This window comes from Lissotriton helveticus, chromosome 3_1 (genome assembly GCF_964261635.1).
Source record: "Lissotriton helveticus chromosome 3_1, aLisHel1.1, whole genome shotgun sequence".
NCBI classification, from domain to species: Eukaryota; Metazoa; Chordata; class Amphibia; order Caudata; family Salamandridae; genus Lissotriton; species Lissotriton helveticus.
In genome coordinates this window covers 1,683,101,426-1,683,120,194 of record NC_136061.1, presented here as the reverse complement: position 1 = coordinate 1,683,120,194, position 18,769 = coordinate 1,683,101,426, and positions in this window count along the sequence as shown.

Here is an 18,769-nt window from a genome sequence, read left to right as displayed (position 1 = left end):
TCAAAAACGAGGCTTACCTCGTCGTTCAAGATAGCGGGACTGGAGGGAAGGAACTTATCGATCGTCCTGCATTGCTCCGTCATGTGGGAAGGACTGTGAGCATTCAAGGCTCATCAGTGGCAGCAGTTACAGAGGGGTCTCCCTCTTGTCCTGGGGCGAGGGAGAGAGGGGTGGGGGGTGAGCCCAGGTTCTCCGAGGGTGGGGGGGGTAAAAATACTAAAAATATCAGCACGGAGTGGAAAATTGTTTAACATGATGGGAAGGAATTCTTTTTTTTGTTTTTTCAGTGAGCAGAATGGCAGAATTGGTGTAATTTATGTTTCTGAAATGTATACATTAAAGTGTTTAGCTTGGAATGTTTCCGGTCTTAATAGCAGGAATAAAAGACGACTTGTCTCTGAAGAGCTTAGACTTTATGACCCACCGTTAGTTTTTCTATCCAAGAGGCACATTGCCTATAAAGATAGGAAGTTATTTAGTCAGTTGGGCTATGAGGTTATAATCTGTTCTTCACAACAGGTATCACTTAGAGGAGTTACTATTTTTAAAGATAAACGATTTAGAATATAAACGATTAGAACTACGTCAGATAAAAATGGTCGGTGGGTTATAGCGCAAATATCATTAGGTAACTCTAAATATGTCCTATGTGTGATTTATGGATCAAATACTGATGATGATTTTGTTTTTGACCAATTGAATATGGAGCTTTTGGGGTGGGAAGGGGAACTTATTATTATAGGGGATTTCAATTGTATCATGGACTATCAGCAGGATACTACTAGACAGGGCGCCTTTCAGTGCATGCGTAAAGTCTGTGCTGCAATTTTAGACATTAGTCGGAAACATAACGTTAAAGATGTATGGCGCTCCCTCCACCCTAATATACCTGGTTATACATTCTACTCGGCGCCCCACAAATCATGTTCCCGCATCAATATGGCCTGGGCAACCGATAAAATAATACAAACTAGTTCCATGGAGATTTGTCCACGGGTCTCTTTGGACCATAACCCAATCTTACTGGCATTTAACAATTCACAAGCTCAAGTGGCCCCAAGAATGTTCTCCTATCCTCGTTATTTACTCTCCGATGCAGCTTATATCTCCCAGCTATAATCACACCTTTGTGAATTTATCAAAATTAACCTTCACTCCGCATCCCACACAATTGTTTGGGATACTTGCAAGGCCAGTATTAGGGGGTTTACTCAACATTACGTCCTTAAGCAGAACTCAGAGTGTTGGAATATCAATACCAAGTTGATATCTAGCATTTTGGCTCAAGAAGTATTCCTGGCCGATGCTTTACGAATTGGTTCCCCCAATGTAGTAGAACTGGGATTAACACTTGGATCTCTTCAATCCAATTTAAAGACAATCTTTATTGAAAAGAGCAGTGCCAAGTTACACAAATCAAAAATCTGTCACTATGAAGCGGGAGATAAAATTGGTAAAATATTGGCCAATAAAGTGGCGGATGACAGAGCACAAACTCTTATAAAAAGCATTAGAGTCCCTAATAATGTTACACTTAATGAACCAGCACAGATATTGGCTCAATTTGCTGAGTTTTATAACATTTTATATACCCCTGAGAATCAATCTTGTGCTTCAGGCATTTTAGATTATTTGGATAACAACATTAAGGAAAAATACAACACACCTGGATTAGAGCAATTATCGGAGGAGATCACTTTGATAGAGATCAGACAAGCAATTTTATCGCTACCAGCGGGAAAAGCAGCAGGGGAAGATACTATCCTGGTTGAACTTTACAAAATCTGTATTGAGGAATTAATCCCGCTCTTTTCCTTGGTAATTCACTCTATCGGGGAAACTGGGAAGGCTCCAAATTCTTGGAACATAGCGAAAATGATTTTTTTCTTGAAAAAAGGCAAACCTGCAGATGAGTGGGGTCCAATAGACCCATCTCACTGATCAATACCGACGCTAAGGTTTTTGCTAAAATTTTAGGAAGCCGATTGGCTCCGTTTATTCCTAAGATTGTAAACGCGCAACAACACGGATTTGTATTGGGCAGGGACACAACGACCGACATCAACACAGCTATGACGGTTTTTGGCATGGCCGAGACAGAGTCCACCCCACTCTGCATGATTTTATTAGATGCTGAGAAAGCCTTTGACGGAGTGGGGTGGGACTATCTTTGGTCTGTGATGTCCTTCATAGGATTTAGGGGCCAAATTCTCAGCTGGATATGGGCCCTATATGATAGGACCACAGCTAGTATCAGTTACGCCGGTCTGTCGTCATCCATCTTCGCTATTTCTCGGGGCACGCGGCATGGGTGCCCATTGTCACCCCTGCTGTTTGCACTCTCCATGGAACCATTTCTTTCTGCTCTTCAGTCGCAGCCCCGAATAGCTCCATTCTGGTCTGGTTCACATTGTCTGAAAATTACCGCATATGCGGACGACATTGTGATATATTCCACCAATATTGTAGAGGCGTTAGAGGGTATAATGGCTGAGGCTAATAGATTTGGAGCAGTCTCAGGTTACAAGCTAAACATAAATAAAACACAAATAGTGGTTAATCATAAACCATTGGCTTCTGTTTCTGGAATCTGCAGGGTCGCCAATTATTTAGGGGTTAAACTCTCATCTAAAATCAGTGATATATCCACAATGAATTATGATCCGCTATTAAAATAAACAGTTTTGTTATTAAAAAAATGGCATAAACTCCCTTTAAACATCATTAGCAGAATTAATCTGATTAAAATGAAGATTGAACCGAAATTCCTCTATCTATTTCGTTCTATACCATTGGCACTTAATAATTTTTTTTTTTTTAAACTTGGTGGAATCTTTAGCAGTTTCATCTGGGGATACAGGAAGGTGCGTAGATCCCTGTCATTACTTAAGGGCTCCTGAGATACACGGGGACTCAATTTTCCAGATTTTAAATGATACTTTTGGTCTACTTTTATTGGTCGTCTTCGTTCCCTGCTTAATTCAGATACGCAATTTTATTTTCATACCATTAAGCTAAACTCAGACTCTAGAATGTTTTTGTTAAGACTGAATGACCCAAACTATTACAAAAGGGTTAAATTCAAGACCACGAGAGATACAGCTAAGGTTTGGTTCAATATTTTGTCTTTCTGTAAAACGTCTTTTTTTCATTCTAAATTAAGGCTCTGGGGAAACCCGGGTCTTCCCGGGATTTTCAATGACGGATGGGCAAATATATGGTCCACCTACGGAATTGTTACATTGGGGGACCTTTATGGTTCTAATGGTTTTTTAGATTTTGTTGCGCTCAAGAATTTATATAATTTGACCGAGGAAATGAGGTTTAAGTACATTCAAATCCACGATTTTTTGATCCGTAAGATGAATGAAAATTTTTGAAATCTCAGATTCTCACATTTGGAACTGTTTTATTCATCTATGACAAAATCTTCAATTAGTAAAAGGTATAGATGTCTTATCTCTTATAAGACAAGCGATTGTTCTAAATTAGCCGAGAAATGGAGCTCCAAGCTGAGAATGACGATAAATTCGGAGCAGATTGCTCATTCTCTTTCGAATATTAATAATTTGGTGCAATCATCGAGCTTAAGATTGCAACAATTTAAATCCACGTGTATGTTATACTACACTCCTGAAGTGATTCTTAAGTGGTCAGCAAATCCTTCATTTATTGATCGTACCAAATGCCCTAAATGTGATCTTGTAGGTGCTAATTTAGAACATATGTTATTTTCTTGCCCGATGTTAAAGGAGTTTTGGTCTGCCCTGGATAAGGCTATGAAAATGAAATTGGCGAGGCCCCCTTCTCTCTCGGCTCTAACTGTACTTTTAGATATACATGATGTTACCCTTCCTCAACAAGCCTTAATCACCATTTTATTATCTTGTGCTAAATTAACTATTGCTCGTGCCTGGATTTCTCCACAGCCGCCACATATTATAGAATGGTGGTCTCTGGTTAATGAAATTCACGGCATGGAGGCGGCCTTGGCTAGGCTTAGAGGCGTTCGGTCCCTTCGTAAATTTGAAAAAATCTGGGGCAATTTCATTTAAAGTTATCCTAAATTTACATGAAATGTAAAATGTAAAGTGTTAATATTGTAAGTTTCTTTGTTTTGTTTATGTAATAACTGTTAATTTTTTCATTCTGCTCCACTGCTGTTGTCAAACTGTATCTCCACTCAGGTTTTTTTTTTTTGTCTTATTTGGTCCATTTTGTTTTTTTTTGTTTCTTCCATTTTCGTGCTGTCAATAAAAAAAATAAAAAAAAATAAAACAATGTGACAATTAAGTTTCAATAAATGTGAAAATACCTTTTGACACTTTACGGGGTGACCTAAACCACAAACATTCAACACGATAGTATTAAACATGTTGTTGTAAAGAAACATAGATACAGGAACAATGATGTCAAACTGCGGAAACAATGAGGTAAACAAAAAGACACCATACATCAACAATAAAATAACATGCAGATACTGCCAATGAAATAAAAAGTAGAAACAAATAAACGCACATTTAATTATAAAGAAAATAGGAAGGAAGATACGGAAAGAGACAAGTAGAATAGGAGAAAAAAAGAATAGAAAAACAGAGAAAAAAGAATTAGGATAAGAAAAGACTAAAGAAACAGATCAAGGGCAAAAAGTAAGACCTGAAGTAAGAAGGAGAGAAAATTAGTACAAGGCATGTCAGCACCGAAAGCAAGAATGGCAACGGATATAATAATAAGAGAAGAAAAAGAATATAAAGTGATGTAAACTTGGATAAAGAGTCAAGAAAAAGATAGAGAAGCAATGCACATTTTTGGTTTGACCAGATCATTAAAGGAGAACCCCACATAGGTGATTTAACAGAGGCAAGGGTGTAAAATGTTGTAGTAAATGTTCAGATGTCTGGGTTGAGGACGAAGAGCCAAGAATTCTTTAGGTCTAGCATTTGTGGCATTGGAGATATCTTGAGATACAAAGATGTTGTGACCGGACCATACTAGACAACGCTTTTCCCTTGCAATTTTTAAGACACGCATCAAGTCAGTGAATTCAAAAAAGAGCATTATGATACCACGGGGTCTATAGAATTAGGTTGAAGACAGCCAAGACAAAGTGCCTTTTGAATGTAGAGAGGAGAAGAAGACTGAAGGTTGAGAAACACAGGTAGCAATTTCTTCAAGAAGGTCAGGGCATTCAATGTTCTCAGGTAGACCATAGAAGCAGAGATTATTTCTTCTATTTCGGTTCTCGAGCTCTTCAGTATGTAACTTAAGTTTTTTAATTTCTTGTTCCAGCATGGGGATTTTGGTAGCCATATCTTGAAGGTGACCAACACGTTATTCTATATCAAACATTTTGCCCTATGTAATAATCCGACAATCCTCAATCTGATGCAATTTTTCATTAGTGGCAGTCATGAAAAGTTTAAGGGCATGTTCTTTATTTGGAATAGGGTCTAGAACAAGATTGTGCGACAACTAGATCAGAGAAGGAGGAACATTTTTGTCCTTCTCAGGTTTAGTGCCAGAAGAGGATTGTCTAGTAGTAATATGAGAATCACTGGCCATTCTGACGAAATGCACAGAGCGTTGAGATAACTTTTGAGAGGGTTGGAGCCTGTCCATGAAATGTAGTAATAGTGAAAAAAGCTATCAAAGGGCTACAGTCATGACATTACTGTAATAGAGAGTATGCTAGAGGACAAGTACTGATATATATAAAATAATATATATAAATATATCAGTACTGTGGGTATGCTAGTATTACATCCAAAAGAGCAAAAGGATAATGCTGTATAGAAGAAATCCAGATCTCCATAAATAAATGAATCAATTTGATCAACACACTTGAGGAATGAAGTGTTGAATATGTGTTGAGGTTATGATGACCAAGATACAAAAATGGAAGTGGAGCGTTGAAAAAAATGGCGGTCAATAAGGAATGGTTGAAATTCAACACAGCAGCAGGTTAGAGAGTGTTCGATGATTCCCACCGGTTTACAAACATGTAAGGAAGCTAGGGAACAGGAGATCTCCTAAAGACTATCTAGCAATTTAGAGCTCTACTACAAAATTACCACAAATGCATTTCTGCATGCCTCTGCTCACAATGGGGAACCAAATACTCAATGCAAGTGCTGTGAGTGACGATGAGTAGAATCAAGTAGAGCATGAATATCTAGAGGAGAGAGGTTTGCCAGTCAGTCTGACATGTAATACCAATTCCTAAAATGGTCTAGGATAAAATTACTTCATTAGGCTGGTATTCCATTAAGTACTCCACGCATAAATGCACTCCAGTTGACAATATGCCCAAAAAAGAGAGCCCTAGTTGAATAAGCCACTCACTGAGACCATATATCAAATACCTGAGTACGGAGATTAGATACGCGAGAAGCGCGCTAAGAAAATGACAGCTGCTCACGTGTGACTAGAAAATAATGCCTCAGAAGTAGAATTAAAGAAATTGTCTCCGGAGGTTCACTCAGGTTTTCTGAGAACACAAGGAGGAACGGAACCGGAGGCTGTGTCAGGAAGCACCAGATATGGCCATGTAGGACTTTAAGAAAGGACTTAGCTCCATATACGCGATGGAGCTCAACAGACTGCCGCCAACTTGCTGCGCCGCATAAATACCTACTTTATGAGGAATAATAAATTGAGTTGTTCTGGACTGAACTTCAAGCCTATGAGAAACCTTGTGATCATTTTGTAACTGTAGTAGAGTGTGCTCCAAACATTTTGTTTTCATAGTTGGGCAGGTCCCTAAGTCTTAGATGGACCCACACAGGACATGTAAGGTAGCAGGGTGTTCAAGAGAGCACCTCTATGGTACCTGACATTTTTGTGATGCTGACATTCTACTTCATATTTTTTAACTGTGCCACATGCTTGAAGTGGATGTGCAACTAATATTGTCACTATTATCAATGTAATTACAAATGTTTATGATCTTGTTAGAATGAGTTTTAAAAAGTTATCTGACATCTACCAGCCTATCATGGAACGGGAATTTCTTCTATAAATGTAATGGAGGATTAGTCTGATTTTGTCTTAAATCCAAACTTGAGACATAACTTAAGACAAACTTAAGTTTAACCTAAGACAAAATCCTAACTATAGACACAATCCTAAATTAAGACAAAATCCTAGCTTTACTACTACTAAGGGGCCTATTCCGATGTCGGACAGACCTGAGTCCGTCCGACATTGGCCAGGAGCCATAACTGACCGACCTGCTGTGGTCAGTTATGGCCCTGATATTATGATGCAACTGAACCCTGTTCGGTCGCATTCGTATGGTTCACAATGCAAGCTTGCATTCCGACCGAAAAGCATACTTGCATTGTGAAATGCAGGGGTGCAGTTCATCCCGGCACCCTGTGGCCGGCACCCCAAGATGCCTGCCACCGTGTGCAGGGATCAACGGAGGGGCACCATTTGGTGGCCTCACACCCATGGGGGCCCTGCTGGGGGCCCCCAGAGACAGTTTCTGACTGCCTTTTCGTGCCAGACACAACAGCATGAAAAAGGCAGTGAAAAACTGCCATCTTACTCCCTCGGTGGTAAACAGTTAACCGGGGGAGTACTGAAGGATTTCCGGATGGCAGACGGGCTCTCCGAGCCCGTCGTTGGCCATCTGGAAATTCGAGTTGGATTCCTTTCCGACCGAGCCCATCGGAATGGCTCAGTCAGAAGGTAATCCGTCTGACACGTCCCAATTCAGTCGGAAGGGCTCTGAACATGGTTCGGATCCCTTCCGACCCAAATCGGAATCGGCCCCTTAATGTCTTCTGTGAATACCAAAAGTAGTAAGTTTAGGATTTTGTCTCAGATTAGTTCTATGAATCAGCCCCATTATTTGTTCCGAAACCCCTGTACTGAAAGCTAGAAAAAAACTATATCAAATCAATCTATGGTTAGAATCTCAATGAAAGGCAGTAAACAAAGTACCAGACACATTTAAACAAAAATAGGCGTAGGAAATACTGTAATAGAAGTGGAGGTAAAGTAGAGACAAATGCAACATTGATAAATCAGAAACACATTGTGCAACATTGTGTATAATACAGATCCAAATACTGATTCCAGATTCTTATTGTTGGTCTCCTAGGATACAAAGCTTACTTACTACCATCACTACATTTACCATGTTAGTTAACATTCTACTTAGTTTACAGATTAAGTAAATTTACTTTTTAGCTCCTGTCATACTTGTATTACCCATTGTTCTTCAGATCTAGCCATGTACTTGATGGAGGAAATCTCATTAAAGGTATTTATTTGAAGACTCAGTTGCTTCCCAAAATAAAAAAAACATATATGGACGATTAAAGATAAGGCATAGCAACATCTTGCTCTTGAATTTACTTCTCAATACTTTTTTTTAATATTCGTTTTCTTCATTTGCCGTTTTTCAAAGAAAGCATACACACAGGTTACATCTATGTACGAAAAAAGAAGGCTACAGACAGAGTTTAAAACTTTGAGTAAGCGGATATAGCATGCTCACACCTCGTTTCATAAACAATGTTGCCGTGACTACATCTGAAAAAACAAATGTGGGTATTTACCCTCAATTGTAGATTTTCATTTGAAGGACGTTGTCCTGCAATATGAGCCATTGACAACTAATTCAAGCAAATAGTGGTATGCAGCTGTACGATGAAGTCCAGGGTGGGGGGGTATACCTGATATCTCTGCCCCAACTGGCCTGCTGTTCTAGTGGAAGGTATCCACTATGCACTGCTGCGGGGGGGACCCAGCAGGGATGGGAAAACGCAGGGCAATGATCACACCTGCTGTGAATAGGGGGTCCGGTCATTGGCCCCATTTTGCACAGTGTAGCCCTCTGGGGTCACAGGCCAAATCCACCTGGCAGGAAAGGGCTGGGTGCCTCTCAGGGGGGCTTTATATACCCCCCAGTGCTGGCGGCTGATTGTGGGAGATGTACGTCCCGGGGTTCAGGGAGGTATCTTTTGTGACCTGGCCTCTACTTCAGTTAAGTATCATTCCCAGTCAGGGGGTGTGGTTGGCCCCACGACTGCCTGGAGTTAACGGAGCGTGTTTCTCTCAGCAGTATCCCTGATTGCAACTCCACCAGCCATAGCCATGTAGGGGGGCAAGAGATGATGTCCGACTTATTGCAATCCACCTCTTAGTGAGAATGAAGGCCAGATCAATAAATGTATCCATAGGCTTTAGTTCGGCCGTGTGTGTTGTGAGCAATGCTACACAATGCAGTGTACTTTTCGGTAGGGTGGAACTCAGGACTTTTGATGTGTGCATGAGGATGTAGACCCAGTAAGGACCAACGGAGGGGTAACTCAATACCATATGGATAAATCCAGCCCCCGTAATAGAGCAGAGGGGGCAGGCATCCCCGACATCAGGGTACAATTGAGCTATTTTTTGGGGGGTTTCGAAAGTGTGATGGAAGTAATTTAACTGGGTGTATTTGAGTCTTGAAATGGTAGAACCAATTTTAGCCTGTGCACATTACCATTTTCCCATCTGTGAGGGTAGTTTTCAAAGTAGTCTTCCAATATATTTGAAGCACTTGAAGTGGACCCGCCCTCTCTATACGTAGTTAGATATACAAGTAGGTAACTTCCCGTCTGCTCGCACAGTACATAAATAGTGCCTGCAAAATCTGTGAGGTCTCAGGCTCGTTGTGTTCTATGCCAAACTAGGCACACCTGGCATGTGAGAGTTGCAAAAGTCGGAAAGAGCCCGGTGGAATGCCATAGTCATTTATCAGGGCTTGAATTTTATAGAAGACCTTCTCATCAAAAAGATCTCCCTAAGTATTGAGACCCGTCTCCATCCACTGAGTCACTTCTGCCAGAGAGGCAACTCTGGTGCAAAGCAGAAAACTGTGCAATTCTCAAGAGTGTAAGTGGCCAGCAGGCCTCGGCCATTCCCAAAAGGACATTTCCATCTCCCCATGGAACCATATCTTTGGAGTCAAGCAGCCATAACAATATCACAAGAGGGGCCACCCCGCCGAACCAGTGCCCCAGTTCAGCCATATTATTCCCAGCAGGCCAGCATGTAGGCCACTGTACCTGTGCTGCTCCATAATAATATGCTCAGTTTGGTGAACCCAGGCCACCCTCATCCAGCAGGGCATACAACTTAGAGAGCATCAACCTACATCTCCCCTACCCCCAGACTGAAGTGATCATAAGTGAGTGTAACTCTTTAAAAAACCTCTGAGGCCGATAGACAGAAATGATAAAGAAGAAATACAGTAGCTGCAAAAGGACCAACATTTTAGAAATGGATATATATGTCCCATAGGAGGTAGCGGGAGGCTTGTCCGGAAAGAAATGGAACTGTGCACCCTATTCAGTCCTCTTCCTATATTACCATCCACCAGATATTTATCCGAGTGGTGCACTCTGGCCCCGAAATATTTATGAGTCATAGCTCCAGGTGACAACAGCTTGAGAGAGCCTCTGTCACTGTTTGTTTATGGTCTCTTTTAGAGGTAAAAGATGGGACTTGTCCCAGTTAACCACCAGGCCTGATGCCTCACCAAAAAGGTCCATGAGCCGAGGGATGTTGTCAGCATCATCATGAAAGTGTATTGGTGTATCATCTCCATATAACGAGATTATATTCTATTTATCCTCTACCTATTTTCCCCATTTCAGAGCCCTTGTGCGGAGTGCACATGCAAAGTGTTCCATAGCAGGGCAAAGGTGATAGGGGGAAGCCCTATCACATGCCAATTTCTATGTGGAGTGGATCAAAGATTATTGGTGTATTATACAACAGTGCTACTAATTTCAGAAACAGCTGTCCCACACCAAAGGACCACCAGAGGGAGTCTCACCCCATGGTATGAAACACATTCTCAATACTGAGAGAGTGACCCAGAAGGCAGTGGCACATATCTTCACCCAGTCCATAGGCACGAAAAGGTAGTGCAGGTTCAAGAAGGTGTTCCTAATGGGTATTAAGCCATTCTGATCACGGTCTATGATATTTTGTGCTATGGGTACCGGTTGGTTGGCTAGCACCTTCCTAAGGATATTATAATCAGTATTAAGAAGGGAAGGGGTGATAGGAACCTAAATGTAAGTGGTCTCGCACAGGTTTGGGTACGATTACTAGCACTGCCTCGCACAAGGATGCCGGCCAAGTGTGCCGATTTGAAGACCAGGACAAGTTGCGAGGTTAGCTGCCATGCATATATCGAGTAGAACTCCACAGACCAGCCTTCCACGGCTGGGGTCCTTCTGTGCGCCATTTCTTTTAGTGCTTGAGACAGCTTGTAATTAGTGATGGGGGATTCCAGTTCAGCATGATGGGACACCTGCAAGCAAGGCAGCTGTAGTGATTCCAGGAACATTAGCATCATGGCTGTATCTGCTGCCACTGGAGTCGCACTATGGTAGGAGCGGAACGTGTGGTTAATAGCTGTTTGAGAGTTGACAATGGTGCCAGTGCCATTCCTCCACATGTTTCCTGGTTGGGTATTCCCCATAATCCAAGGAGCCCAGTTTAACAATGAGTGATTTTGGCCTGCACTAATGGTATGGCGGATATTGGATGCTTGGGTAATACCAGCTTGTATGCTCTAATTTCAGTTTTCAAATGTTGAAGCTCCTCCGCAATACCAACTGAGTGCCATAGATAATTTTAGTGAAAGGTTCTCTGAGGACCACCTTTAACGCATTCAATTAAATCCCGGCATCTAAAGCAGTGCCTTTGTTACCACTAAAATACGAGTTAATGTGTTGAGGGTGGCACGAAACGCCACACCCTGGAGAACATCAGTGAGGAGACACCATGTAAATATATACAGACAGCCTCATTTCTATGCCAGAAAGAGCTGGACCGGGCTGTGATCAGAGGAGGTTCTTTCCAGGTATTTATCCAGTGATACCCTTGTTAGTTCTGTGGTGCTACAGTAGAAAAGATCAATTATAGTGTGGAGATCATGTAAGCTGGTCTGATAAGAGTAATCCCTGGCTGTGGGGTGTAGACCATGCAAGGCATCCGATACCTGTTTGTTGGATACTCAGCATCTTTGGTGGTCGAATAGGGCGAGCAATTTTAAGAGAGGGACTGGCAAACAGGAACAATCTAACCCCACATCCGGGATACAATTGTAGTCACCCACCAAGTTACAAGGAGTCAGAGTGTCTTTTAGTGGCGCTGGGGTTAAAGAGTACTGAAAGAGAGCTTGATTAGAGTAGGGGGTGTATAGGGGGACAAATGACACTGGAAGAAAATCCAGCAACTCCTCCATCACCATGTACCTCTCCTCTGGGTCTATTTTAGTGTACAACACACTGAGAGGCACCCTCGGGCCACCTATATTAACACACCCCTGATCTGGAGTACATGGTCCCCATCCATGTTTTGCGCACCCCCATCAAAGGCATGGGATGAGAGGTGCATGTTAGACCTGGTATCTTTTGGCATGTTTCTCCTGTTTTTTTGCTTTCTGACCTCCTGGTTTTGACTCTTTGATTTAAAGTGCAAGTGTCCTATGGTAAATTATGATTATGGATTGGTGTTTCTATGTTTTGCCTATTTGATTCACTGGTAAGTCCCTAGTAAAGTGCACAAGGTGTGCATGGACCTTTAAATCAAATGCTGCGAGTGGGCCTGCCGCGCTGATTGTACCCCCCACACAAAGAGCCCTTCCAAGGGTTCTCAGACCTGCCACTGCAGTCTCTGCGCGCAGTTATGTGTTATGTTAAAAGATGTTAGGTTATGTTAAAAGAATTTCTAAAGCGCGCTTACACCAAGCGGTTTCATGGCGCTAGTACAGAAGAACTGTGGGAGTAAGAGTGTGATAGATGTTTAATCGTATGCTTGTGTGAACAGAAAAGTTTTCAAAAGGGTTCTAAATTGGGAGTAGTGTGTTGTGGATCTCAGTTCATTGGGGAGGGAGTTCCAGAAACGAGGGGCCAAAAAGGAAAACCTCAGTCCACCGTGCTTTTTATTGGTGGGTACAGTCAGCAGGTGGAGGTGAGAGGACCGGAGATCCTGAGGGGGAACATAGCGTTGGATTCTGGTAGAGATCAAAGCAGGGCCTTTGTCCACCAGGGTCTTAAAGATGGTGCAGCCCAGCTTGAATAGACAGCGTTTGGCAACTGGGAGCCTGTGGAGATTCTTCATCAGAGGACTGGCGTGTTGATGCTTCGGTTGGCGGAAAATGAGTCTAGCTGCCTGATTTTGAACGAGCTGCAGGCGATGTAGTTGGTATGCTGGGATGCCAACATAGCGAGCATTCGCATAATCAATGTGAGACGTGATCATGGCCAGGGTGATGAGGATGAGGGCTTCTCTGGTCAGAAACCTGCAGATTTTACGGATACTGCGCAGATGAAAAAAAAACAGGAGGAAACTACCACATTGATTTAAGGTTTCAAGGACGAGTCACTGCAGATGATAACACCGAGACTCTTTACAGAGTTGACTGTGCGGGGGAAAGTCCCCAAGGAAGGAGGCCAGAAGCTGGAGTTCCAGGGATTGGAGGCCCCCCCTGTGAGGACAAGCTCAGTTTTATCGGGATTGAGCTTCAGTTGACTTGAGTACCTCCATTCACTAATGGTAGTCATAGTAGATTGTAAATTACTAATGAATGTGGTAGAGGGGTCTATGTTAAATATCAACTGAAGGTCATCAGCATAGTTGAAAATCGTGACAGGGCTGTTACGCAGGGACACCATCAAGGGTTGCATATATAAATTGAAGTGCAGGGGTGATAGGGCCGAGGCCTGAGGGACTCCACAGGTCAGCTTTGTGTTCTCTGCTATGAAGTTGTCAAGCCTGACGGCCTGGGTGCGACCATGTAAGAAGAAGGTGATCCACTTAAGGGCCACGCCCGTGATGCCAGCGTTGGTGACATGGTCAATCAAAAGATTATGATCGACCATGTCAAAAGCCGCCGAAAGATCAAAAAGCACCAGGGCCTGGGTGACGTTCTTGTCAGCACCTCTCCTCAGCTCGTCCATGACGGCCAAAATGACCGATTCCATGGAGTGGGCAGGCCTAAAACCCGCCTGCTGGGGGTCGAGAAACTTAGAATGCTCAATAAATGAGCAAAGGCAGTTCTTGACGTGTGCCTCTAGGATTTTGCTGAGGTAAGGGAGCAGCGAAATAGGGCGAAAGTTGCTAGGCACTAAAGGGTCGGCATTAGGTTTCTTTAGTATCGGGACGACCATAGCACACTTGAACGTGTCTGGCATGGTGCCTGTTTTAAGGGAGTTGTTGAGGAGTGAGAGCGGTGGATCGGGGCAGGTGAGAAAAGCATATTTTAGAATATGGGGAGGGCAGCAGTCGTTTGGAGAGCCAGATTCCACTTTGTTCAGTAGGGTAAGGAATTATTATCTGGAGATAAGAGGGATTTGGTCGAATGAGAGTTTTTTTTTACAGTTTACGGGAAGGGTGGGAGGGGAGGAGGGGATAGAGATATTCTCCTTGATCAGAGTAATTTTGTCGATAAAGAACGAGTTCAGGCAATCACAGAGAATTTGCGAAGGGGTAGGTTTAGCCGTCACCCTATCAGGCAATGCGAGCTCATTTACAATTGAAAATATGTCTTTGGCCTTGGTAGATGAGTTTATGATTTTTTGGGAGAAATAAGCAGATTTGGTTCAAGGGATGGAGGCTTTATAGTTTCTTAATAAAGCTACATAAGCCGCTCTCTCCCCAGGAGCGTAGGCACGCCGCCAGAGGCGCTCTGCTTGTCTAAGTGCCAATTTTTCCTTCTTTAGGTCATCGGAAAACCAGCATTGGGCGGTGTGGGGGCGCTTAAGTCGGATTTTCTTCAGAGGGGATACCTTGTCGCTAGCTACTTCTAGCCAGCAATCAAGGTTGACGGCCTGAAGAGAGATGGGGGCTGGTTCGTTGGGGGAGGAATCTATTAGGGATGCATGGAAGTCATCCATATTGGCTTGTTTCCAGTTCCTGGCTACGAAGTTGCCAGCCGACGGCACCGAGGTGAAAGGCGTGTATGCCATGGTAAAGGAGATAAGAACATGGTCGGACCACGTACATGGGGAGACATGGGGAGGTGAGATTTCAATGTTAGAGGTCCAGATCTGATCCACAATGTGTCCCTTGGCATGAGTGGCCGTGTGTACATGTTGAGTGAAGTTCATGCCTAATAAAAGGTCTGTGAACTCAGCCGAAGTGGCACTCTCATGAGCATTGGAAGGCCAATAATTAAAATCGCCAAGAATGATGATCCTTGCAAGATTTATGGCTAGCTGAGAGGTGAGTTCTCCAAAGAGTTGAGGGAACAGGGGCATATGGGCGGGAGGTCGATAGAAAAGAGCACAGATAAAAGAGAATCTAGGAGAGTACAATTTTACAAAGAGGCTATCAACGTGAAGAGGGCTGTTGATCTGCAGGGAGGTAAATTTGTGTTTATGCTGGATGATGGCCGCTACACCGCTGCCAGATTTACCCGACGCCCTGTTTGCATAAAGGATATAATTGCCGTGCAGGCCTCAGCCTGGCCCGCTAGTGCAAGGGGTTCGCCCTTCTGCGCACGAAGTCCTCAGACCCAAAAGGAAAAAGTTGGCACGGAAACTGGAATTGCAAAATATAGAATTTATTACACTTCATGAAGTGGTGCTAAAGTTCAGACAGTAGAGGAAACGAGAAAAATCTTGGATCAGGGAGGATCAGTGGCAGTGATCCTCCTTGATCTAAGCGCGGCTTTTGACACGGTCAGTCATGATACCTTACTGAGCCGCCTGTCCTGTGTGGGGATTAAGGATAAAGCTTGGGCATGGTTTGAATCCTTTCTGGGGAACAGATCCTTCAGGGTCTTTGATGGCGATTCAGTTTCCTCCAGCAGACCTCTAAATTGAGGAGTACCTCAAGGCTCCTCTCTGAGCCCTGCTTTATTCAACCTATATATGAGACCACTAGCTAGTGTCGTCCGCCCATTTGGAGTCAAAATCATCTCATATGCGGACGACACGCAGCTGGTGGTCTCACTGGCGCAGGAAGCATCTCGAACCGCGCCAGGCGGGCTCAGAGAATGCCTGAAGGAAGTGAGGAACTGGATGTCATCATCATCCCTGAAACTGAACGGAGAAAAAACTGAGCTGATGCTCCTAGGACCATCAGAGCTGGCATTTCCCCCTTCCCTATGGCCCCCATGCCTAGGACCCCTCCAACCCCAAAAAACACCATCAAAAGCCTTGGTGTGTGGCTGGACAGTTCACTATCTTTCAATGTCCAAGCCACTAAACTGTCAGCCACCTGTTTTGGCATTTTGAGAGTGCTAAATAAAATCTTCCCCCTCCTTCCCATGGAAGCCAAACAGGCTGCCATTCAAGGTCTCATCCACTCTCGTCTTGATTTTAACAACGCACTTTATCTGGGTGCACCAGAATACACCCTTCGTAGGCTGCAAACTGTGCAGAACTGCGCAGCTCGCCTTCTACTTAAAATCCCTCATAGACACTCAGTGAGGACCGGACTGACTAGCCTTCATTGGCTACCGGTCCGACAGAGAGTTCTGTTCAAGGCGATATGTATAGCCCATCAAGCCTTCTGGGACATGGGACCAGTCATCGCCCGTGATCTGATCACCCACTACATCCCAAATCGTAGTCTTCGTTCCAGCCAGACTCTCTTAGCAGTAGTCCCAAGAATAAAAAGATCTAGAACCGGCGGAAGGACGTTCATATACAACGCAGCCAAGGCCTGGAATACTCTGCCATTTCATCTCAGAGCCACTCAGAACCTTACTATGTTTCGCAAGCAACTGAAGACTCACCTATTCACATCCGCTTGCTAAAACCGTTATTTTTCCCCCTCCTTGTTCTCTGTAGGTCACGGTTATCCTAGCGCTTGGACGCCTTCGGGCAACAACTGCGCTCTATAAATCCCCAAGTTTACAAGTTTACAAGTTACAGTACCCTTCGGCACTATGAGAAGTAGCACAAAGGGCTACCGGACACATGGTTTATTTATACCCACAGAGGGGCTCAAGAGAAGGCGGTACAAACACAAAAGCACATTTTATGTCCATACAAGGTAATATCGAGAAGCAAAATCGATCAGTGGGAGGAGTTAACAGTCGTGGGGTCTCGGCTAACACATTCCAATCTAGGGCTAACCGTTAGCAGATGTGGACCCTAACGGTCAGTGGCAAAACACAGAAATGCTATTATTAGACTGTTGCCGGGCAGATTCAAAAGGCCATGAGCAGAAAGGTAGGACAACGCACATGGTCAACACGAGGCAGTGTGTGGCAGACAAAATGGCTGCCATGAATACAAAATGGATGCCACCAAATGTCAAGATATCGGTCAAAACTCGATGTCTTTTGCTAAGCTCAACTCAATCGACGTAAAAATACAACAGACGACCCTTTTAGCGTTAGCTAAAGACATAAGCTCTTTTAGGATAATCTATGCATTCATCTCGTATATCTATGCACATTATATTAGTTACTTCTTTGTCTACTAGTTGTTGCGCTTTTACGGCATTTCGTCTGGATGGTATACAGGCAGTTATGCACATAGAACACAGCATTGGACCACAGTGTATACATAGGCAACAGGTGAAAATCAATGCAATTGCAACACACAGGATAGTCAATAGTTTCCAACCCCAAGCAGAGATCAGAGCCAAAAACCATCCCGCAAATGTCCAAGTACCATTCTTCTCATGAATATCAGAAGCTATTTAATACAGTTTAAGAATTGCTTCATAAACGGAAGGCGAATTATCAGGTATATACACACAACAACTACTTCCGATGATTTTGCATGCTCCTCCTCTATCGGCTAACATGACATCCAGAACCATACGGTTCTGAAGAGTTACAATTCTAGCGACTTGTAGTTCCTCAGTAATGTTACCAAGTGCTACAGCAGTTTCATTGGTGACAGCTTCCACTACTCTAGTTAATCGTCGTATTTTCCTGCTGTTTAAGGCAGCACCTACAAACGGGAACAGACCTAAATTAAAATCAACATATTGCTGCAGACTAGTATCTGTTTGATCAATATCATCAATTCGAATTGTTCGCTTATATCGATTCATAGAAATATTGTGAAACAGTTTAAAATCTCGGTGATAAGAAGCAGGTGCAAGGAAAACAGGTGGCAATAGGAAAGATACATAACAAATACCAGACCACCCTACAGGCAATCTATGATATCCATTGCTTCCACATACTAGATATGTGTTATGTGAAGCCAAAAATTTACTATCGTTTATTCCATCCATATTTAAAACAATAACACATTCACTGGTTCCTATTGAAATTCGTCCAGTACTTCGCACGCATAAATTTGCTCTGGTTCGTGTTACAGTAATCACAGATTCAATGTTCGTAGTAGAGTCTCTTGTATGGGTGAAAACATAGGGTGTAGAGGCATTGTCCGGTTGATATTCTTCCCACTCCCATATAGTTCCATTTGCTTGAGGATAACCATGTTCATCTTGATAACACTCTTTATTCAAGTGAAAAAGAAGTCCACCTACAGTAGCTTTTCTGTTTGAAAAGAGAAGAGTGTACCAAGCTCGACAAGAACCATTATGCGAAAAAGGAAGTGGAATAAATGGCGTTCCACCTTTCTTCTGATGAGCTGGAAGCATACCACAAATCCAGCAGTTCATAGTATTTGTAGCATCATGGGTGTGGTGTAGCATTTGAACAAAGGTATTATTCAAATAGGATTCTCGATGCTTGTACTCATGATAGGGAAGAGTGAAATGCTGATGCTCTTCCGGAATCGGAGTAGTAGGAACCATAAGAAATTTTCGAGCAGGGCTCGCT